Source organism: Solanum stenotomum, chromosome 5 (genome assembly GCF_019186545.1).
Source record: "Solanum stenotomum isolate F172 chromosome 5, ASM1918654v1, whole genome shotgun sequence".
In the NCBI taxonomy this organism is placed as follows: Eukaryota; Viridiplantae; Streptophyta; class Magnoliopsida; order Solanales; family Solanaceae; genus Solanum; species Solanum stenotomum.
Genome location: NC_064286.1, coordinates 12,639,413 through 12,663,118, shown reverse-complemented (window position 1 = coordinate 12,663,118; position 23,706 = coordinate 12,639,413). Strand labels below are relative to the sequence as shown.

The following is a 23,706-nucleotide window of genomic DNA, read 5'->3' as shown; positions in this document are numbered from 1 at the left end:
TCCAATCACAAATCTTAATCCTTGAATCCATAATTCAATTCAAGGATCAGCTAAGAGTCAAGTCAAGATTAGTTAGGATCAAAGTCAAGAGAAGTCAAGAGTCAAGTTAAGAAAAGTTCTTAAAGTTTTCAAAAAGTCTTTCACAAATATTTTAACTTTGTTTTAAGACTTAAGTTTTGAGTTCAGTAAAGAGTAAACACTACAACAAAAAGGCTCATTAAAGACCAAAATATAGTGACACGTTATAAATATGGTTCCTAAAATATACTTATAAGGATGATATTATTTACTAGTCCATGTTTGACTATATTATTTTCTAAAAATAAAAATGACTGGTCCCTAAATAAAAAATTTCAGCGGAAACTACAAAAAAAAAAACGGGAACAAAAAGTGAAAAACTAAAAGGCTCTAAAAAATTCTCTCTCTATAGTAATAACCTAAAACCCCAAAATTCATTAATAAAAGTAGTAGATTTTTCTTTCTCTCTCCAGCAATATGCAAAAATCGTTGATGTATCCTTAATTTTTTCTCTCTTGCTCTATGAAACAAGCTTTGAAGTCCCTAAATCTTGAAAGTTGAAGGCATTAATGGCAGAAAAATTTCTTAAATCTTGATGTTTGAAGGCATTTTTTGGAGAAAAAAATTTCATCTAGCTATGTAGATCTAAAGTAAATTTATTCCTCCAGATTCATCTCCCTCTTCTTCTTTTTTTGTTATAATCTTCCATTTTTCTTTTTGATGATTGAATATTATGTGATTTGGCTCTTATAGATACTCAATGTTATTTTGTTAGGACCGAAAATGATAGTTTTGTAGGTAAGGCTGGGGGTTGAGGGTCAAAGAGGAGATATTTGAGAGTTTATTTAGGATTTTCTCTGTTAGGGTGGCATAAGTGCTAGGGCTGCCAAAAATTTTTGGTAAGGCTGGCATTGAAATTATTTTTTCTATCGGGTGATGAATTAGTTGAATATTTTTATCATTAGTATCTTTAATTTCAGTACCCAGTTTGTGTGCTTTGATTTTGAATGGTTCTTTTTATTGTATTATCAGTGTATTTTCTGACACTAAAAAGATTAGACGAGAAAGAAACAAACTTGTTAATGAGATTTTTTAAAGTATCTGATTTTTTTTGTCTATGAGTAGCTTGAGGATTAGACTAGAAAGAAACAAAATTGTTAAAGCATCTGAAATAGTCACTTACTTTGTTTATTCAGTAGCATTCTAATATAATTCTACTTTCTCTTTTTCAAGATTTTGCAATTTCATGAACAACATTGACTCGAAACTAGCTGTCAATCTTAACTTTCAGCCGCTATTGTAAATATCAAGTTAGTTTTTGATCTATACAGCTTTTATGAGTTCAATAGTTGAGTCCAGAATCGTTGAGAAAAATGCACTTTAAGAGAATTGTTGAGAAGTAGTAGTATTATTAATTACTATGAGAGAAATTGTTTTCTCTCAACACTCTATTGGTTGAAGTTAGTAAAATTTAGTTTGAGTGAATTCTATTTCAACTTACTTTTGATCAATTTAGTGTATTCTTTATTGGATTAAAGTTAAGTTATCACAAGAACTTTAAAAATATGTGTTTCATATAATATACTTCATAGTAGTTACCTTTTTTTTGCTATTTCAAATGTTGTTTTGAATTGTTCTTTTCTACTACAACTATGGCTGCATATTGATCTCTAAAGTTACTACTTGTGGTGTATTTTTGAAGTCTTAAGCTACTTGGAAATTTGTGGTTGTTTGTCATTGTTGTTTTGTGGTTCTTGATTTCAATTAGATTCTAGATAGTTACTGAAATTGCTTGGATCGTCATGTAGTTTGAAAAAAAAAATTGTTGGAGAAGTTGTTGATGAGTTTACTCAAATATAGGCGAGAAGCAATAGAAACGCAATAAATAGAGCTAAGTTGAAGATGCTTCATCAAATTAGTAGCAAGCCAATTAGGGAGATTATTTATCAAAATGTGTTATCATCAAATCTTTTTCTGTCTTAATATTGATGAACTGTTCTTTGACATGTTTACTTTTATGTAAAGGGCGGAAAATATGGCAATTCACCAGATTTGGCAACTATCTTTTACGAGACTCGCAAGAAGAATAACACACTTGTTGATTCTGAAACAATCGAGAAGCATGTGTGTTTGGTTAATTGAACATGTTCTTAACATTTACTTATTCTGGGATCTGGAAAAAAAAATCTCCTCTATACACTTTGTAGGCTCAAATTTAAGAATTGGTGGAGTCTGAACCATCACTTTCTAGCATAGAAATTGTTGAGAAATGCTTTGGACCTCAAAGTCATAGTCATGTATTTGACTCTTTACAGTGGTGCATCTATAGTAATTCCTCGTTTCGTGAATACATTTAAATTTTCCCTGCTGTTTAGAACATGTATACAATGTAATGCTATATTTTTTCAGCACACTAACTCCTGATAAAATTTTACAGAGAACAAGGCACTTTTGACTATTTAAGGATTTTCAAGTGAGGATAACAAACTCATTTAGAACATGTAAGCTCTTCTTCCTCTCTCAACTTTAACTTTTTGACTATGTTTTGTTCATTGTAAATTTTAATTTGCGATTACAGTTTATTCATCACAATATAAGTACTTCTTGATGTTTTATTGGACAATCGTCATAGCAACATTAAGCTGACTGGAAACTCAAGCTATTTTATGGCAATATATTTCTAACTTGTGTAGTCATCGACTGTCTCATATGATGACTTTAGTTAGTAGTCATCGACTGAATTCAGTGTTTGTAGGAATAGTATGTATAATGCAATTGATGGGGTGGGAAGATGGGGAAGTTATTTGTATAAGAACGATGGGGTGGTGATGACAAGAGACCCAAAGCCGATGTGGACTGCTGAATTACATCAACAATTTGTTGATGCTGTCACTAAGCTTGGTGGTCTTGATAGTCAGTACTCTCTTTTATTTTTGTTTCATTTTGTGCTAATAAATGTTTGGCCATCGTTTTCTACTTTTTGAGTTGGGGATTACTAAATTAACTTGTAACAACAATAATAATATAATAAGTGTAATTCCACAAGTGAGGCCAATGTACTTGGACCTTATTTCTATACTTTGTGAAGGCAGATCATAGAGATTGTTTTTGAAAGACAATGACTGAATTCATTTGTAGTTCCAAAATTACTTCTCTCAGACTTACAGTGGTGTTTTAATTAAGTAGTAATGAACAATTCTTCTGATCGGATTCGAGTGATTCTTTGATACATTTTAAATTTTGCAAGTTGGTTTGAAATGGAGTTATGTATGTAGTAGAGAGGTATAGTTGCAACAAGATCTTTCGGACCATCAGTTTCATTATTCTTTGAAAAAGAGAATACTTTTTGCAGCCATTTTAGCTCTCGATTTTTACTTTATCAATTTGATGAGTATTTTCTAAGCTATTTGGTTAATCTCAATGAGTCAATCATTAGATTGAACCCAATTTTGTTTCTGATACCCTGCTATTCATTGATCCTCTTTTAGATTCATGTCCTTTTTGAGATAAAAGTTTTTATAAGTTGAGTAACCATATGAGGCATTATAAGTTCCAACTTTTGCAGTAGTTAGTGTTGCAGCTACTACCACCATATTGTGTACAATAATTTCCCACAAAAAACAGCCATAAAAATCTTAACTGTTGCACCAATTAGTTTTACAGCTGTTGTAGATAGATATTTTCTACATTCAAATGAGCCAACATGGGGTTTTTCCTAATAAACATACTTTTCCTTTGCTTCTTAGAGCCAACAATGAAAACCCACATCTCATTTTCTCACAAATATTTAAGTTTGGATACATTTCTGACCAATTTGTGCAGAATTCTTTGGTTTCTAGTTTTGCTAGCAGTGGATATGTTCACCTTGCACGCCAAGTGTTTGATGATATTACGCATAAGGATATGCTTTCTTATACTGCTTTGATTGATGGGTATGCCCGAAACGCTCTGCCAATTAGAGCTTTGAAACTTTTCCTAGAGATGAGACCAACACAAGTTAAGGTAGATGAAGTGGCTGTTGTAGCAACTCTTTCTCCTGCTGAAACATTAAGATGTGTTTGGTTTGGGAAGTATCTTCATGGTTTCTAAGTCGAGCCAGGGAGGGTTTCTAGGGATGTTTACATTGGTAGTGTTCTTGTTGATATGTATGCTAAATGTGGATTTTGGGATGATGCCTTGAAAGTTTTTGAAGACATGCCTTACAAGAATCTCATTTCTTGGACTGCTATGATTGCTGGCTCTATACACTGCAATAGATTTAGGGAAACACTCTATTTTTTAAGAGATGTTGTCCAGAAAGGTTGTCCCCAATCAAGTACTTACAGAAAATGACATGCACATATTTTATGCAATAGAGTAATACTCCTTCAGTTTATTTAGAAATTGTTATTTGATTTAATCACACATCTTTCTGTTTATTTTTATATATAGGTCTTCTAAATGAAAGTTTTATTTCTTTCACAGATTTTGGATGCTGAAATTTGCAAAAAGGTGATGTTAAAACATGTAGATTGACCATTTTTTACTGGGAAGGTGAAGGCAACTTTGGATTATAGTTTAAGGATAGTATATGATTTTGCTAAGGGTTCATGATCACAATATTCTTACTAGCTTACCTCATTGTTGTATAGTGTGATGACTTATGCTCACCTTATTTTGTAATTACATTATATATTATATATGAAAGCGACAGGTTGTATAGCAAATGCAATGTGATTTAAGGACTAGATTGTTAGTCCTTAAAATCCTTTTGAGTAGGAAATTTGTAATGGTTGCGAAATGATTTATGGACCACCTTCAAAATGGTCCCAAAATGATATAGGAACCAGCTTAAAATTCTCATAAATTGATTTATAGACCAGCTACAAACTGGTGTCAACCTGATTTACAGACTAGCTTCAAACTGGTCGCAAAATTATTATGGACCAACTTAGAAGTCATCCCAAAATGATATAAGGACCAGTTAGAAACTAGTCGCAAAATGATTTAACGACCATAATTTCAATTTCAATAAGTGCGAATAGGTACCAAACATATGGTCTCTAAATGTATTTTAGGGACCACTATTATACTAGTCGCGAAAAAGAATCAGCGACCAGCTCGATAATCTCGTCCCTAAAGGTCCTTAGCGATTAAGTCTATAAGGACCAGTGTACCTGGTCGCAATTGCACCTTTTGGGACAAGATTCGTACTTATAGCGACCAATTTTTCCTTCGCTATTGGGCAATTTTGTTGTAGTGAAAGTTGAAGTTCTTTTCTTCAAAGAAACATATGGGGACTAAGTATTTCCCAAAGAGATTTAGAAATGTTTTTCACATTTAAATAAGAATGGAAACTGAGATTTCCAAAGGGCCTTCGGGCTAGTTTTTAGAAAAGAGTAATAGCTTTCTAAATGAAGCAAACAGGGAAACTGAGATTTCCAAGATAGTCTTTGAGCTAAGTTTTGAGCACTAATCTCAAATCACAGAAGAAGTATGGATGGGGGTATGAGACTTCATTCATGCATTGCACAAGTAGACTTTGAGAGGGATCATGATATGTCTTTCATGATTTTATGATTATGAGTTGACAGCATGTTTTAAACAGTTTTATTTTTCTTTATATTACACTTGTTTTAAATTGTTTTATAATTAAATGAGTTCAGTTAAGTATTCATGAGTTGAGAAGAGCCCAGGTGAGTGTTTCTTTTAGATCCTTTTCAAGCCTATGTTATGTTTAGCATTCCAACTCGCATACTCGTACATTCAATGTACTGATGTTGGCCTGCATCGTTTTATGATGCAGACGCAGGTAACTAGGATCGGCATTCCGGCGCATCGTTGATCCAGTGAGCAGTTTAGAGTCTGTTGGTGAGCCTCATTGCAGAGGATCTATTTCATTGTTTTCTAGTTTAGTTCGTTAAGATGTTGTGGGATTTGTCCCAACATCCATCTCAGTTGTTATTAGAGGCTTCATATACAATCATATGTTAGTTCTTTAGTCTTTTCATTGTCATTATTCCATGTTGAGACTTGAGTTTGCCTTAATGACCAGTTGAATGTTCCTTTATAACATTCCAATTTATTATATGAACTTATCTTTGTTGAGTTTAAGTCTTCCGCTGAGTTAAGTAAGTCAGGCAAAGGGTTCGCTTGAGGCCAGCAATGGTCTTCGAGTGCCGGCCACTTCCAGGGTGTAAGCTCGGGGCGTGACAAAAAGAAATCTCCTTTTCCTAAACTATGTGCCCCGTAGGATTGTTTTAAATGACCTAGATAGTGAATCCATTATATCAATAATGAATGAGACGGAGTCCTACCTTAAAGATTTCCCTTTTTGGTGTGAGGGTCATGCCAAATTTCATGTTATAGCTCACATGATTTTATTATTGGTTAACGATAAATATTTCACAAATTAACTATATTTTCTTTAAAAGTCAATGCAAAGCTTTTCCTAACTATTTTCAAGTATGCATTAACCTTGTTCATGATTTATGATTTTCTCTCAAAAGGCTTTTATTACGTTTCACTTGGTCATGCATATCATGTTTAAGTTTACTATATTATCATGTTTACGTTTATTGCATTACCCCATACTTAGTACGTTCATCGTACTAATGCATATTTGTGCTTATATTATCTCATAATATAGGGTGCTACACTCCTCCTCCTGAACGTGCTTAGATCGGAATTGCCCATCTTTGGTTGCTTGATAGGTGAGTCCTCATGATTCGAGGACAAAATCATGGATACTTTTATTGCCTTTATGGTCATTTTGGTTTTCATACTTGTACATGGTGTATGTGTTACGTCCCAACCACTCCTATGATGTTAGAAAGACTAAGTCAGACTTAGTAGTATTCAGTGAATTCTCTTATGCGCTTTGTTAGTATCCTTATGTCACCTTATGATTTGAGACGTATATCGTTTATATCTCATGAATTGTATTTCATTACGTCATGTTTATGTCAAGTGGCTGGTTTGGGTCTCTCGAAATTCTATTCACCATGTCATTTTTAAGGTGTACTTTGGATAGTGACAGATACATAGTTAGACTTCCGCACTTAGTATTTATTATGTTTGAAATTCTTATTTTTGTTTTAATGCTTTTAGATAATGATAACAATTTAGTTATAAAATGTTTTAGTTGGTAAGTTATGAATTATGATTCACCCACTAGTCATTAGGGGAATTAGTGTGGGTATCAATCACGGTAGTTTGGATCGTAAAAATTAGTGTCAAGCTCATTCCCCTCCTCCAAAAAAAAAGACAACACTCAACTATCTACTAATTAACATTCTATCTTAATTTTCAACATTCACTCTCTCCTATTTGGTGTGATGACCTTGGTGAACTGAACATATTTTATGATTGTCTAATCACCTCTCTTCAATTATGGTTAGCCTATATTTATGTCTCCTCAAACCTATTAGTGCCAAATATCTAAAACCTTATATATTATTATCAGCTATATATAACAACTTTTATAACCGACATTATTTGTGATGGGATAATTGAAATCCTTCTAGCTTAAATAAATTTGAGTCTTGTGAATGAAAAAAAATATTGATGGGAGCACCGACTTAAATGAGTCATGCAACGTAAAGAAGATTATTTAACTATGTTCTCTATCACGACACGTGAATCTAAATTTAATTAAAGTTCAATGCAATTATCAAATACCGAATAAAAAAAACAATTCTTTTCTTTGTTATTCCTATCATAGTTCATTTATTAATATATTCCTCACACTAAAATTATAATTTATAATACATAGTTGTATAAGTAATATGTCAACAAAATATATGGTCCAAGAAGCATATTAATCTAACTCACGTGGTGCAACTAATATATACAAGTCTTAATCGATCATCAGTCCCTCCTATCTTATCATCTCCTGCAAACTACAGCCTTTTCCTTTAAAGCTTCTAACCCCAGTTGCACAAGCAGCAATTCTAGTAGAATACAGTTCATCATCCACAACACTCTCTGCCCTATACCCCCCCCCCCCCCCCCGGCCCATGAGAGGCGGACTCATTTGATGGGTGCACATGCACTCGTTAACTTTAGAAAAAATAATGTGTATATATGTATATCTATCTTGAAAAATTGATAGAAATTAGGATATAATTAACAATACACCTATGAGGAGCATGTATAGGAGTGTCATTGTGCTACTGGTAAAAGCTAGAGGAATCACCTGCGAGACCTGAGATTGAATCCAGCTTTAGCGCTAGTGCATCCGAAGTTAGTTTGACTTAACGCAAAATTTAAGAAAGAAAGAATTTAAACTTATGGTGTGAAATAAGTCATAGATTTTTGTATGTCTATAAACTTTTTTATTAAGGATAAGAATAAATATTTTAAAGTTAAATTGTTATTAAATATGTAAATATGTTATTTTTAATTTGAATGGACTAAGACCCCGTTTGGATTGGCTTAAAAAAGTAGTTTTTAAGTCAAAAATAATAAAGTCAAAAAATAAAAAGTAGAAGAGGACCTACTTTTGATTTTTGACTTATTTTAAGTCATTTTGACCTTGTCAAACACTTCCTTACTTATTTTAAATTATTTTTAACTTAGTTTAATTTATTTTTTACATTTGTCAAACACTTTCAGATATTAAAAACTCATTTAAAAGTAGATTTGACCAACTTTTAAGCCAAACTAAACTTCCTTTAAAAGCAAAATAAATTATATAAATTGAGACATAGAAAGCATGTTCTTTATTGATATGGCCATATCTTGACTTTCTTCTTTTTAAGAACACAAAGGCCTGATGTGTCCTTTGCTTTCAGCAGACTCTCTGGTTATTTCTTCTTTTTAGCCACATTTTTTATATGTAGTGTAGAAACTACAAAATAATCACTCCATTCATCACAAAATTATTGGTATATTTTCACTTTTTCGGAATAAGTTTGATTAATCTTTGGGGTTAAAGTTGAATTAGATTAACTCAATATAGAAAATGGAATAATTAATAAATACTTTTTATTTATCTAATTATTTGTCCAATTTTCTTTTTTTACTTGTTCATTTGGATAAATCAAAAAAGGATAAAAAAAAATTTTATCTATTATAGTCTCAATTAATTAATTTTGAAAAAGATAGAACTTCTTGAATATCTTACATTTTTAATTCACTCACTTCATAATTAATAGGTGTAAAATGGTAAATTCACTATGTCAATAATTGTTTTCTTAGTAGGTGTATCAATTCAAAAGTGGACAAGTATTTAGTGACAGAATGAGTATATAACTAATACCTACATTAAATTAATATATGGATTCACTCATAACTAACTCATACATTATTAATACATGCATAAGTCTAATTACCCAACTACCAAATGACCCCTAATCAATAGTTGAAAATACCCATTTGGAAATTGATATTTTAGACTTTTTTTCCCTCTTACACATCAGACATTCACACTCTTTACCACATCATCGCTTAAGAAGATCAAAACTACTCAATTTACTAAATTCAAAAGGCTAATTATGTCAATAAAAAATTTGAATATAAATATATACATGATTAAATAAATAAAACTCGATAAGTTTAGAAACGTTTCGATCTATTCAATTTCTTCTCATATAAGGGTCTTATCAGTAGAGCTGTCAATATGGGCTAGCCCACCCCATTCGGGCTAACCCATACAGACTTTGAAATTTGACGGGTCAGGCCGGGCTAGCCCATTTTTTGTGTGGGCCAGAAAATAGTTCGATCCAGCCTACAAGTACGTGGGCTGCGGGCTTTGCCGGGTCAGTCCTCTTTTCTTTAAAGTATATTTTTTATGATTTTTTAAATTAAATTATAATTAAAAAATATTATCATAAAAATCGACAAGACAATATTACGTGGTGTTAGTGTTACTACTTGTTAATTAAATACACAAATAAAATTATCTTTATAATAATTATTTAGTTTGATTTCAAGTAAAAGTATAAATAGCTAAATAGAAATATTAAGCTAATTGTTTTCCAATGATCATAATAAAACACAAAAACTATGACAATATTTCATAGGCTATGACCTATGTAGTGATTTCCCTAGAAATTTTAGGAAATTTTTATTTTATGAAGTACATGTTTTATAAACATAATTTGTAATTAAATTGTAATATTTTAAACTTTCAACAAATTTTGAGTTTAGACTCTTGTTATTTTTAATATTCTATTTTATTTTTATTTTTGAATTAATTTTTATTTGTCTCACGGGCCGGCCCTATCCATATTTCTCAAGCCCTACAAATACGCATGCTTATTTAGGCTGGGCTAAAAAGCCGTTTTCTTAAATGAACTTAAAAAATCGTAACCCAGCCCTATCAAATCACAGGTTAGACCAGGCCGGCCCAACAGGCCTAGCCCATATTATCGGCTCTACTTATGAGTTATCACACTCCAAAACATTATATCCACAAAGTACCACTTACCATTCACAGACCCATAGTACTTAGTACTGTACTTCTCCCAGAAAAATAAGCAATAATGGAAAACAGGAGTTGCAACTTTTTCAGCATTAATAACAATGGTGGGAGTACTGGAGGACAAAGTAGTAATTCTACTCCTGCATGGGACTTGTGGCAACTTGGTACTACTACTACAAGTACAACTATCACTTCTTCTCGGTCTCAGTTCATTCAGTGGAACACTAATCATCAAGGCTCAACGGTTGGACAAATTACATTTCTACTAAACAGTTTCGAAGTAAAAAGGCGAATGAATGAAGGTGAATATTATTTACAAAATTACTCGGATCCTCATTTAATGTCTTTGAATCTAAATTTAGGAAAAAGGTAAAATAACTACGCGCCACCTCAGGCTCACGAGGTTATAACTAGTGGACAAGTGGTTGGGTTTGTAATGAACAAGAGAGCTGGGGCGGCTCTATGCTTTGTAAAATAAGGCTTATGTCTTAGGGGGCCTCAATTTTTTTATTAAGAATAAATTATGTGTTAAATTTTTATAGAAAAAATTGATTATTTAAGATAAAAAGTATAATATTTAAAAAATATATTATTTCACCCACTTTAACATCTTTTGTACTTTGTTAAATAAGAATTAATAGTGAAAAGTGTTGAACAAAGTGTATTACAAATTATTTTTTATTTGTTTTAAAATTTTAGTTTCAAGCATTACAACAAACATATTAAAATGGGGTATACCAAGTCAACAACTTCTTGAGATTCTATGATTCTACTCATATCTTTATTTAATATTTGTCAATTTATTATTTATAGAATTATGTTAACAATTCATATAATAATTGCCTCACTGAATGGAGGTATTTCAATGTTGAGCTAATAAAATCTTACCTAAAACTAATAACTGAAAAAAACAATATTAAATTTCATCTACCTAGTGTTAGAAAAATAAAATTTGAATAAATACGTATACGAAGTTTATTTATATTTTAGGCCTTGAATTGAAATTTCGCTTTAGGCCTTCGATTATGTTGAGCCGCCCTTGCAAGAGAGCGAGACAATATTTGCCAAGTGGCAGTGGGGGTTTGGTGGGGCCGTCAACGGTGGTTGCAGCGGCGGTGCCCAAGTGTCTGAACGAGAAAGAGGTATGTATGGTTGGCGTATGCCTGGCTTTTGACTAAATAGATATGGGCATAGTGTAAAGTGGAGGAGTGTCACGTGGCGCTGGTTAATTCAAAGGCATAAAGTGTGTGAAATGCATGCCAAAGCTCCTAAAGTTGTGCTTCTTGGCCTTCAACAACGCTTCTGTCAACAGTGTAGCAGGTTATTACCATTAAAAATATCTTTATCGTCAATAGTTTAATTATTAAAAATGTTCCTATAATAATTTAATGAGTAGTCAGAAAGATATTTCTGGGAAATAATTTATTTATTTGGAAAAAAAGTATTTTTGATCCATTAAGTAATAGTAGTGATTTTTTTGAAACGTAAAAATATTTCTAAACCAAATTATTAGCGATAAGGACATTTTTGAAAAAAATATTAATATAGATATTTTTTTTCAATTTAACTTAATTTAAAGACTTTTTAAATCTTTTTCCATTGATAATACGAAAGATCATAATTATTAAATATCACTAGTATAATTTATCATGTTACTTATTGTTTATTTGTTACCAAGTATATGAGTTTACCTTATACAAAAGTCACCGTATAGAATTTTAACATTTTTATATATTTTAACTGTAATAGCATGTAACCTGGATTATATTTTATATTAATGATCTATTTCCTCGTGTTTCTTATTATCCATATCCATAGTTTTTTTTTTGTCTTCTTCATATTAGTAGTTAATCTAGATGATAACCATAACCACCATAAAAAAGAGCTATGGATAATAAGAAACACGGTAAGAAACATACAAGTAGAAAATTAAGAAAAATAAGAAGAAAATTAAATAAATTATATCCGGAATATAAACAACTTAATATCACAAAGACTGATAATGAAAAATTAGATCAATTAATAAATAATATATCTAAAATAGAATATAAATATATTCAATACTTAAAAATACAATGAATAACAAGAATAGTGAATATAGACAAAAACTTAATGAAGTAATTATAGAAAAACGACAAGAATTAGAACATAGGCAAAATAGACTTAATAGTAATATATTTGCAGGAATTTGTCACAAATCTATAGTAGCACAAAGAAAGACTATTTTTTATCTAGAAATACAAATAAATAACTTAGAATATAAACTACAACATAATTTATAAATGAATAAAGAAGAATACGCAATAGATGAAAAAACATATGAAAATTATGACGGATTAAAAATAAAGATAATATTTTCTAATCTAGGAAGAAGATATAAGAAAATAGGTGATAATATAAGTTTAATGTTAGAAAAAGAAACGGTAAAACTAGAAGATAGTTTAACTGCTATGGTAAGAATAACAAAAGAAAATGAAGAAATAGATAGAAGAACGGAAATTGAAAAAATAAAACAACAAGCAAAAAAGGAAGTACAACAATTAGAAGAAGTAAAAAATACTAAAATAATAGAGCTAGAAAAAGAGCTAGCAATATTAAAAGAAATGTATGAAATTAAACAAAAAGAAAAAGAACAAAAAACAAAATTAGCAAATGAGATAATTAAAATTAAAGAAAAATTGCAATTACAAGATGAATTAGAAGAAAAAGAAGAAAATAACCAAGATAATCTACCCGAAATAAGAGTTGATGAAATAAACGATGATGATCTAGAACAACATTCGGAAACAAGTGAAACATATACGGAACTTTTAGCAAATATAGATAATACAAAGAATTTAGAAGTAAATGCAGAAGACGTAGACATGGACGAAAAACCTAGCACATCAGGAGTAAAAAACCCAAAAAATTTTAATCCAAAATATTATAATAAAAATTATGAACAATATAATAAAGAAAAAACTACATGGGATAAAAGATTAAATAAAAAATGGACGCCTAAACCAATAACTGGACAACATGAATTTTTAGATTTAGACTGTGTAGCAGACATAAATAAAACAATCCAATTATGGGTAGGATACATATCAAAACAATTAATAGATAACAAGATAGTAATAGCAGAGGCACCAGGATACATAGAAAGAACAATTATAGGAACAGTAAAATTATGGCTACAAAATTTAACAAATGAAAGCTTAACAACTTTAAGAAATAATAAAAAATTTGATGGTGAAATAGCCACTACAACCATGGAAATATTATATAAATACGAAATAGCTATAAGAAATGAATTTAGTAGTATGACAACAGAGGTAGAAGAACAAAATAAAGAAAAAATCATAAATCGGAATCTAATGACAAAATTAGCAATATGTAATATGTGTTACATAGATGAATATACATGTGCATTTAGAGAATACTATTATAAAGGAACATATAGCATAGAAGAAGGTAAAGAAATAAGAAAATTATATTTTACAAAATTACCAGAACCTTTTAATTCAAAAATAATAAAAAGTTGGAATGAAGCAGAATTAACAGATACCTTAGGAGCTAGAATAAAATTCTTACAACGATGGTTTATAGAACTATGTGAAAAACATAAAGAAGAAATAAAAATGGAAAAAATATTAGTAAAAAACTTGGCATGTTGCAAAAATAAGACAGCACCCCAATTTGGTTGTACGGATAGATATTATAAAAATAAAAAGAAATATAATAAAAAATATAGATCAAAATATAAATATAAAAAACCAAGAAGAAGGTACTATGTAAAAAACTACAAAACCAAAAGACCATATAGACCAAAAAGAAAACTAACGGAATGTACTTGTTATAATTGTGGAAAATTAGGACATATAGCTAGAGATTGTAAATTACCTAAAAATCCAAAGAAAAAACAAATATCAGAAATAATAATAGACGATGAAAAATATACACAAATAGAGTACGTAGATTATGAATTAGAAAGCAATGATAGTATATATGAATTATCGGAAAATGAAATAGAAAATAGCTCAGTAATAGAATCGGATAATGAATACGATATCAATGACTGAAAAAGATATACAAATAATAACTAAAGAAAAATATCAAGATGAAGAATCGACAGAACAAAAAATAATATTTGATAATAATATATTTGAGCAAATAAAAGGAAAAGAATTAGACCTAAGTGTAGCAAAAATATTCGAAATACCAACAATAAGAAACTGGTTTAAACGACAAAAAGAAGAATATTACGTAGTAAGTCAAAGAGAACATATCATAGATTGCAAATACACTAAAGGAAAAGCTAAAATACCAATAATAAATAAACGAATAATAAATAAAGAAATACAAGATATTAAGGCTAAAAATCCAATTAAATATGTACATTTAGGAGGAACAGAAATATTAATAAAAGCATGTTTTAGAGAAGGAATAGATACACCCATAGAAATATACTTAGCAGATGATAGAATTATACAACCTATAGAAAAAAGCATAATAAGTGCGGTAAAAGGTAACCTCATATACCAAAAATTTAAATTTATAATAAGTGCTAATTACTCAGTAGCAGTAAATGACAGAAATATAGATAAATCATTAGTATTATATTGGAAAATGTCAGGAATAGAACTAGCCCCGGGAAGTAAAATATTTACAGCTAGATGTAAAAACTTATATGTTTTAACGACAAAACACAAAATAACAGCAAAAAATAAAATAAATAAAATAAAAATAGAAGATCCCTTTGAAAGAATAGTTACAGTCATAGATAAAAATGATTATAGTTATAATGAAATTGATATAGAAGAAGATTTAGAAATAGTAAAAGAAAGACTAAGCACATCGAAAAGAATAAACAATGAGATACCCCAAATATCATCAAAAATGAGTACCTCAAGGAGAATAGATAAAACCCCACTAAAATCAATGGAAGAAGACATAAAACCATATCATTACTACATCACGGGAATAATGGAACAACGAAAATATTTAATACTAATAGATACAGGACGAGAAGAAAATTATATTACAAGAGAATTAGTGACGGAAGATGAAATAATAACTATTGAACAATCATGCTCCGAACTACCAAAAGCATTAATATATACCGAAGAAACTACAGAAAAGGAAATAATCATCGGAGGAGTACCAATAGTGATAAAATTCAAAATATATCAAGGAAATGAAAATATCATCTTAGGAATAAAATGGTTAGAACAAGTAAAACCATATAATCTAGAAGACAAACAATTAACAATAAATTATGAAAATAAAAGGGTAATAATAAAAAGGACTTTAGTATGATAAAAATATGAAAATATATATACTTGCGAAGATAATAATAGAAGGATATTACAACCGATATTATACACCAATGATAGATACGGGAGCAGAAGCTAATATATGTAAATATAATTGTTTACCAGAAGATAAGTGGGAAAAATTAAAAACACCTATAGTAGTAACAGGATTTAATAATGAAGGAAGCATGATCACATATAAGGCAAAAAATATAAAAGTACAAATATGGGATAAGATATTAACTATAGAAGAAATATATAACTTTGAATTAACTACAAAAGATATGCTATTAGGAATGCCATTTTTAGAAAAATTATACCCACATATAATAACAAAAACACACTGGTGGTTCACGACACCGTGTAAACAAAAAATAGGAGCAAAAAGAGTAAATAATAAAAAACGAAAAACAACAGAATGGATAAAAGGAAGTGAAAAAATTACACAAAAATTAGAAAATATAAAAGAAGAAGACCCTAAAATAGAATTAATTATATTCTCTATAGATAAAGTAAAAATAATTCAAGATAAGTTAGAATTATTATATAGTGAGGATCCTTTACAAGGATGGGAAAAACATAAAACAAAAGTAAAAATTGAGCTAATTGATAATAACAGTATAATAACCCAAAAACCATTAAAGTATAATTTTAATGATTTAACCGAATTTAAGATACATATAGATGAATTACTAGAAAAAGGATATATACAAGAAAGCAATAGTAAGCATACAAGCCCGGCATTTATCGTAAATAAACATAGTGAACAAAAAAGAGGAAAAAGTAGAATGGTTATTGATTATAGAAATTTAAATGCAAAAACTAAAACATATAATTATCCGATACCAAATAAAATACTAAAGATAAGACAAATACAAGGATATAATTATTTTAGCAAATTTGATTGTAAATCAGGATTTTACCACTTAAAACTAGAAGAAGAATCTAAAAAACTAACAGCATTCACTGTACCACAAGGATTTTATGAATGGAATGTATTACCATTTGGATATAAAAACGCACCAGGTAGATATCAACACTTTATGGACAATTACTTTAAACAAATAGAAAATTGTGTAGTGTACATCGATGATATATTATTATATTCTAAGACACAAGATGAACATATAAGATTATTAGAAAAATTTATACACATCATAGAATATTCAGGTATAAGTCTAAGTAAAAAGAAAGCTGATATAATGAAAAATCAAATAGAATTCTTAGGAATACAAATTGATAAAAACGGAATAAAAATGCAAACACATATAGTACAAAAAATAATTAACTCAAATGAACAACTAGACACAAAAAAGAAATTACAATCATTCTTAGGACTAGTAAATCAAGTAAGAGAATACATACCAAAATTAGCAGAGAATTTAAAACCATTACAACAAAAATTAAAGAAAGATATAGAATATCAGTTTGATAAAAAAGACCAAATACAAATACAAAAGGTAAAATTATTATGTAAAAACTTACCTAAACTATACTTTCCAGATGAAAACAAAAAATTTACTTATATAATAGAATCAGATGCGAGTGAAAAAAGTTATGGAGGAATATTAAAATACAGGTATGATGACACTACGATAGAACATCATTGCAGGTATTATTCAGGAACGTTTAATAATACAGAAATAAAATGGGAAATAAATAGAAAAGAATTATATTCAGTATATAAGTGTTTATTATCATTTGAACCATATATTGTATATAACAAATTTATTATAAGAACAGATAATACACAAGTAAAATGGTGGCTAACAAGAAAAATACAAGATTCGGTAACAACAAAAGAAATAAGGAGATTGGTATTAAATATATTAAATTTTACATTTACAATTGAAGTAATAAAAACTGATAAGAATGTTATTGCAGATTACTTATCAAGACAAAGCTACTCAGACTGAGAACGAAAATACAATGGAAGAGATACTCAAAGCCATAACTACACTTTGTATAAAAGTGGATAGTATGGACAACGAGATACAAAAGCTAAAGACTAATGAAGATAATCTGAAGTCTAAAGCTAGTCAGCAGCATGACTATAAAAATGCGGAGCTACGTCGATCGGAAGACGGAAAAAATCTAGAGCTAAAAGGAGACGATGGGAAACTCCTTAAAACCCATAATGTTTGTTTAAATACAGCTGCAGGTACAAGCAAACAAGTTAGCGATAAACAACATAAAAATGCTAACTTAAACCAGCTATTCGAAAAACCATTTACCCAAAGGACACCTAGACATATGTCCATAGAACCGCAAACATCTACATATGCAGATAGTTTGTAAAACCAAAATGAGAAAAAAACATATAATTACATCACACGAACCTATATCGAAAATATACACAAAATCCAAACTTATTTGAACCGCAACCCCAGATCAGCTACAAAAGAACCAAACCAAGATTATTTAACCCAAAGACTGCAAGGTTATAATAAACTAATTGCACAACCAAAAACCAACTCCAACTTAGTAAGGACATGTTATAACTATGGATTGCTAAATACTGTATATACATATGACGGAGAAGAACTAAGCGGAATACCAGAACTACATAGAGCATTTATTACTTATAAGAGAGTTACTAAGGGAAATCTATTCTATGTAAAGTTTTATACGGCAACAGCAGAGATATTACACGAGGAAATAAAACCTCCGATACAAGTAGTAAAGATAGGACTAACAAAAGATATGATAATACCAGAAGATATTGGACAACAACCAGAGATACAAAAAACAGAGATACCCAATTTTTATGCCAATAAGAGAATAATTGGTATATCAACTATTATACAAGAACTAGCAAATAATTATTTAAATGAAAACGCAATATGGAGCTACTATGCAAGAGATCAGTTAATGATCTATTCAAATTCAAGGGAGCTAAGGAAAGCAGATATGGATGAAGTCCAGAGATGGATTTTATCATTACTTAAGCCAGAAGAACGACCTACAACACGAGCACTAAAAGAAGGATTTATTTCGGCAGAATTATTGACCAGGTATTGCAAGCTAATTGGTCACAAATACCCTGACCACATATGTTCAAAATGCAACGGAGAAGATAATGTGATTCCCGATGTCCAGCTGGAATAAGATAAAGACGGAAGGAGATACGAAGAAGAAGACAAGTCAAAAAGATAAGAAAGAAAAAGTTAGTACGTAAAAATGTAAAAAAGTCATAATAGTAATAGTAGTATGTCATAAATATAGCATGTAAAGCATGACAAGTGTAAAGTAGTCAAAGACAAGAAAAGAAGATACGGATGGAAGGAGATAAGAAAAGAGATAAGACAAAAGTAAATATATTAGTCTTATTATTGAATGTAATATAGTCAATAAAGTGGGTAGTGTGCATGTGCATATTAAAAGTAGGTTGGACAAATGTAATAAAGTAGTATGGGCAAGTATGGGCAAGAATGGACAAGTGTAAGAATTATATGGGTAAGTGTAAGTAGTAGGAATGGTAGGTGTAAATTGTAAGTAGTACGTAAGAACTCCTTTCTATATAAGTAGAAGGATATGTAAATATAGAGGCAGGCATTGCCTAACTTTATAAAAACTTTCTTATAAACACTCTCTCTTTCTAGATACTAATTACTTAAAAAGTTAATGGATAAATCTGAAATCCAGTCAGATATTTCAGATAGCATGGCTAAGCAAGAGGCAAAGGTAATTTGTTCAAAAAATATGCAGAACTAATTTCATATATTCCTGAATATCATATATATGATTGAATAAATTTATGTTAGTTATTATGTATTAGAATTATTTGAATCATGATTTCTAGTTTATTAGCACACTGGAAACAGGGAGAAAACTTCTATACTATGCCATCCTAATGTTGAAACCGGTAGGCGAGGAAGCCGTTTAGGGGAGTAAACAAAGTTGAGGCGGTGATAAGAAGAAAGTATCCGCTAAAGTACGATGCTAGTAGTGACAGGAAAACATGATAAAGATAATCTAGTTCATAATGATCTAATATGAATTTAATCAATTATGGATATGATAGGAAGGAATAATTTGAAATAAAAACCTGCATAATAAAGAACATGACTACATACATGCATGATGAAATGATAAAAAACTACGAAACTTTAATCTTATATGTACTTAAAAATATAGAAATAATCGAATTAAGAAGAATAATATGGGAAAAAATATTTAATAACGAACCAGAAGATATATTGGACCAACAATGGTATGAAATAGACTTACATGATTTAGACTACGAAAGAATAGAATGGTACGATTTAGAAATAAATTCAGACTAAAATGAAATACGAATATTTACAATATTGGACAGAATCTATGGAAGATATAAAATTATTAGAACAATTAATGGAAGAAAATTTATGTATGTATCAAAAAACCCAAGATATGTTATATTTAGAATATATCATAAATAATATTAATGAAATGTTCAGATTAAAACAATTATCGAAAGAATATTACAATAAATATTATTACATTTTATTATGAATTTCACACTACCAAAAATTAACATTAAAGGGATATCAAGATTAAGACACTTAGCAAAAGAATACTACAATAAAATATTTAAAATAAAATACTCACTTATCACACTACCACCTACCACACTACCACTTCCATGAATCCCCCAGCTACCAGTTCCGCACCGAAAAATACGAAAAATGGTATATATACTTTTAGCAGAGAAATTTGCAAACAAAATTTCATATCAAAAGGAAAGCCTGATGAAAAACTCATTCAAAATTTTTTGAAAAAATAAAAAAGCGAAGAAATAAAACAATCCAAAAAAGAAACTCTTTATATGTATATATAGATATAAAAGAAGTTAGGCTTAACTAACTATAGATTTCAAGTTTTATAAATTGATAATATTTAAAAAAGAAAAAAGTTAAAATACACCGACAGGTTGTAGAGTAAAAGCTTCTCTTGTTACTTTCTTGTACTTCTTTGACTTTTAAATAGGTTATTTTTGAAGAATTTTCCTAACTCTCTTCATTTAATTCACCTTTCTCTGATGTACAACTATCCAGTACTAATAGGATAATTACTGGTAGGAAACAACTTATTCGGGATAATTAATTTTGAGATAAGTTATGTTGAAAAAGGTAGTTGTTTCATCATGTATATGAAATAACTTAATTGATTATCTCATCGCTATGATAAAAATGGTTGGATAAATAATTCAAAGGCTACTTAATACCTCCAATTAAACGTGGGACAAAATAATTCTACATCTTATCTTGGGATTATTATATCTTATACCTCTAACTAAACATGGGACAAAATAATTCTACATCTTATTTTGGGATTATTATATCGTATATCGCATACCAAACGACTTTTTTTTGTTATAAGGTAAATAAATTGCACCAAGATATATCTCTTTATATTTGTATTAGTTTGTCTAATTGTCTTAGTCTACATTTAATCATGTACCATTGCTTATCCAAAGTAAACCCTATATATAGTAACTTTTTGTGATGATTGTTTTTGGATTTATTATATGAAGTTTTCATTCAGTGAGTGAGTTTGATGTGTCAAAAAGGAGTTGCAGGAGGAGATTAGCAGGACATAATGAGAGAAGAAGAAAGAGCTCTCAACATCATTATACTAAAACCACAAACCCCTCTCAAGGTAACACTTCACCTTAATAAAGTTTTGTTTGGATTTGTTTGATTAAATAATATTTTGTGCTAAGAAATTCATTAAATATGTACACATAGTCATATATTAAATTTACAATCCAATTATTAATTTTGAATTCAACATTTTAATAATATAACCTATAAAATTAAAATTCTGACTCTGCCCATTAATAATTAGTATAACATGTACAATTTTAATGCTATGTCACATATGCAATAATTACATGGTGGTGAAGTTAAAAACATATGATATGTACCAATGAAATATTCTGACAAGTTTAAGGGCTAGTAGTGTATTAAGTCATTGTACATTTGTTAGTTACTTTAAAATATATGGATTTGATCTTTGGAAAAAGGTTTGAAATATATCTGAATTTGTTGGAACAATCTCAAACTTTGGGAATGACCTTATACCCCCTGCACTATTTAATAGTGTATTTTAAAGGTATATATGTGCCTACGTGAACATCATAAATATCGCATCATTATAAATATATAATAATTTGTCCACGTGGGCACATATATACCTTTAAAATACTCTATTAAATAGTGCAGGGGTAATAGGCCCTACTCAAAGTTTGAGATTGTTACAACAACTTCGGTCAAAGTTCGGATATATTTCGAACTTTTTTCTCATTTTTAAAGCAAGATATAACTCTAATTTACTGTCCTAACAAAAAAATAAATCACAAAGCAGGAAACTATGGAGTAAATGAATATGGACATGCTCTCTCCTTTCTGTCATCCAAGAATGATTCATGGATATCAAAGAGCAATCTCCCTACAAAATGTAGTGAGCTTAATGCTCAAAGTAGAGAAGCTAATCTAGCTTAACAGACTATGGAGAATTTGAATTCGACACATAATCACGATCATATGGTCCTTGAGACACATGGTTGGGGACCTATGAATGATGCTACTAGGAATTTGACATTGAATCTCATGCATATTCGAAATTCTGAATTCGGGTTGTTGCCTAAGGAAGAAAGACAAGAAGAAGAGGGGTGTCAATTACAACAACATTGGTACTCCCTTGAAGGAGCTCATATTTCTTGATTATGTATCTCTGGCTTTTAAAGTGTTCACTCTTGTTAATTTAAGATTTATATTCAAGTAAATAAAAATATTATAGTTTTTTTAACAGTTTAAGATTTTAAATGACGTTATCCACCATTCAAATATTCTTACTAGTGTGTTTGGTCTCAAACTATATTCAATCTTTTAAAGGGCAATCTAATCATGAATAATGATTAAAGTATGCATTTTCAATCCATTAGTAAAGTTACTTATGAAATACTGACTGAATTTTAGTTAGTAATTTACCAATGAAAATCTTAGGGTCAAGATTCAAAAATTACCATCAATTTTTTTGTAGTTCACTAATCAATTTTTTGTTGGTGATTATGCTAATAATGATATCAAATTGGTTGGATAAATTCACCATTGATCCCTTTAGCAACGGATCAATAACCGTTGGTAATTCAAATTACCAACTGATTCTACTATTAATTTACCAACAAAAAATTATAACCTGCCTGATGTAGAAGGAACAAATACTAATGTGAAATCACAATGAAAAAATGTACATGGGAAGTGTTGGAAATAGATACACTCATTGATGGGTTGACTAGTAACTTGCTTCATTCATGAAGTAAGTTACAACTCCACTAAATAACTCCGTATAGTAAAAGAAGAAGAGTTATGTATTCTTGAATGGAGTGGGAGTTATAGGATAAGTGGTGATGTAACTCTTGAATGAATAAGAGTTACAAGTCCTAACCATGTCCTATAAAAGGGAGGACTTGGGGTCATCCAAGAACAACACAAAACAACACAAGAAAAGAGTTCCTTAGATAAAGAGTGTAGTTGTTGTGAAAAACAATACAAGACTCCATAGTGATCTTGTAAGAAACCGCTTAGGCAATTGGTGGTGATAGCACTTGATCCTACAACAAGAATGTATGTATAATTCCGCATAAATCTCTGAGTTTAAATCCTTCATTGATATCAGAGCAAGGTTTGTTAGATGTGATTATCTTTTCATTGCATCATAAAAATTTAGTAATAAGCGGATTTTCGATTTTATTACATTTCGAAAAAGTTTTTCATTTTTTTATAAACGTACTGACTTTCGGCAAAGTTAATATCCTAGAGTAGACTGACAAACTGAACAAGCCATATATTAATGGAAAGAAATTTTCGATAGCTTTCCATCGATATATTATTTGTAAAATTTTGATATTGGATGAAGGAGATATGGGTGCTGAAAGTTGGCTGCCAAAGAAAATAAAAAATGGACTGCTGGAAATTTCAACAAGACTGCCCAACTTTCAAGCTC

The 23,706-nt window shown here is 29.8% G+C and overlaps 1 long non-coding RNA gene and 1 pseudogene across 1 annotated transcript; both read left to right on the top strand.

The window, feature by feature from the left end:
- The first annotated feature begins 526 nt into the window (after positions 1-526).
- Positions 527-4,690, top strand: LOC125865858 (uncharacterized). The gene is made up of 3 exons (XR_007446414.1): positions 527-668; positions 2,456-2,519; positions 4,483-4,690. It is a non-coding gene; the product is annotated as an uncharacterized LOC125865858 (long non-coding RNA).
- Positions 4,691-10,484: 5,794 nt separating this feature from the next.
- LOC125863692 (uncharacterized) lies at positions 10,485-22,424 on the top strand (annotated as a pseudogene).
- The last annotated feature ends 1,282 nt before the right edge of the window (positions 22,425-23,706 follow it).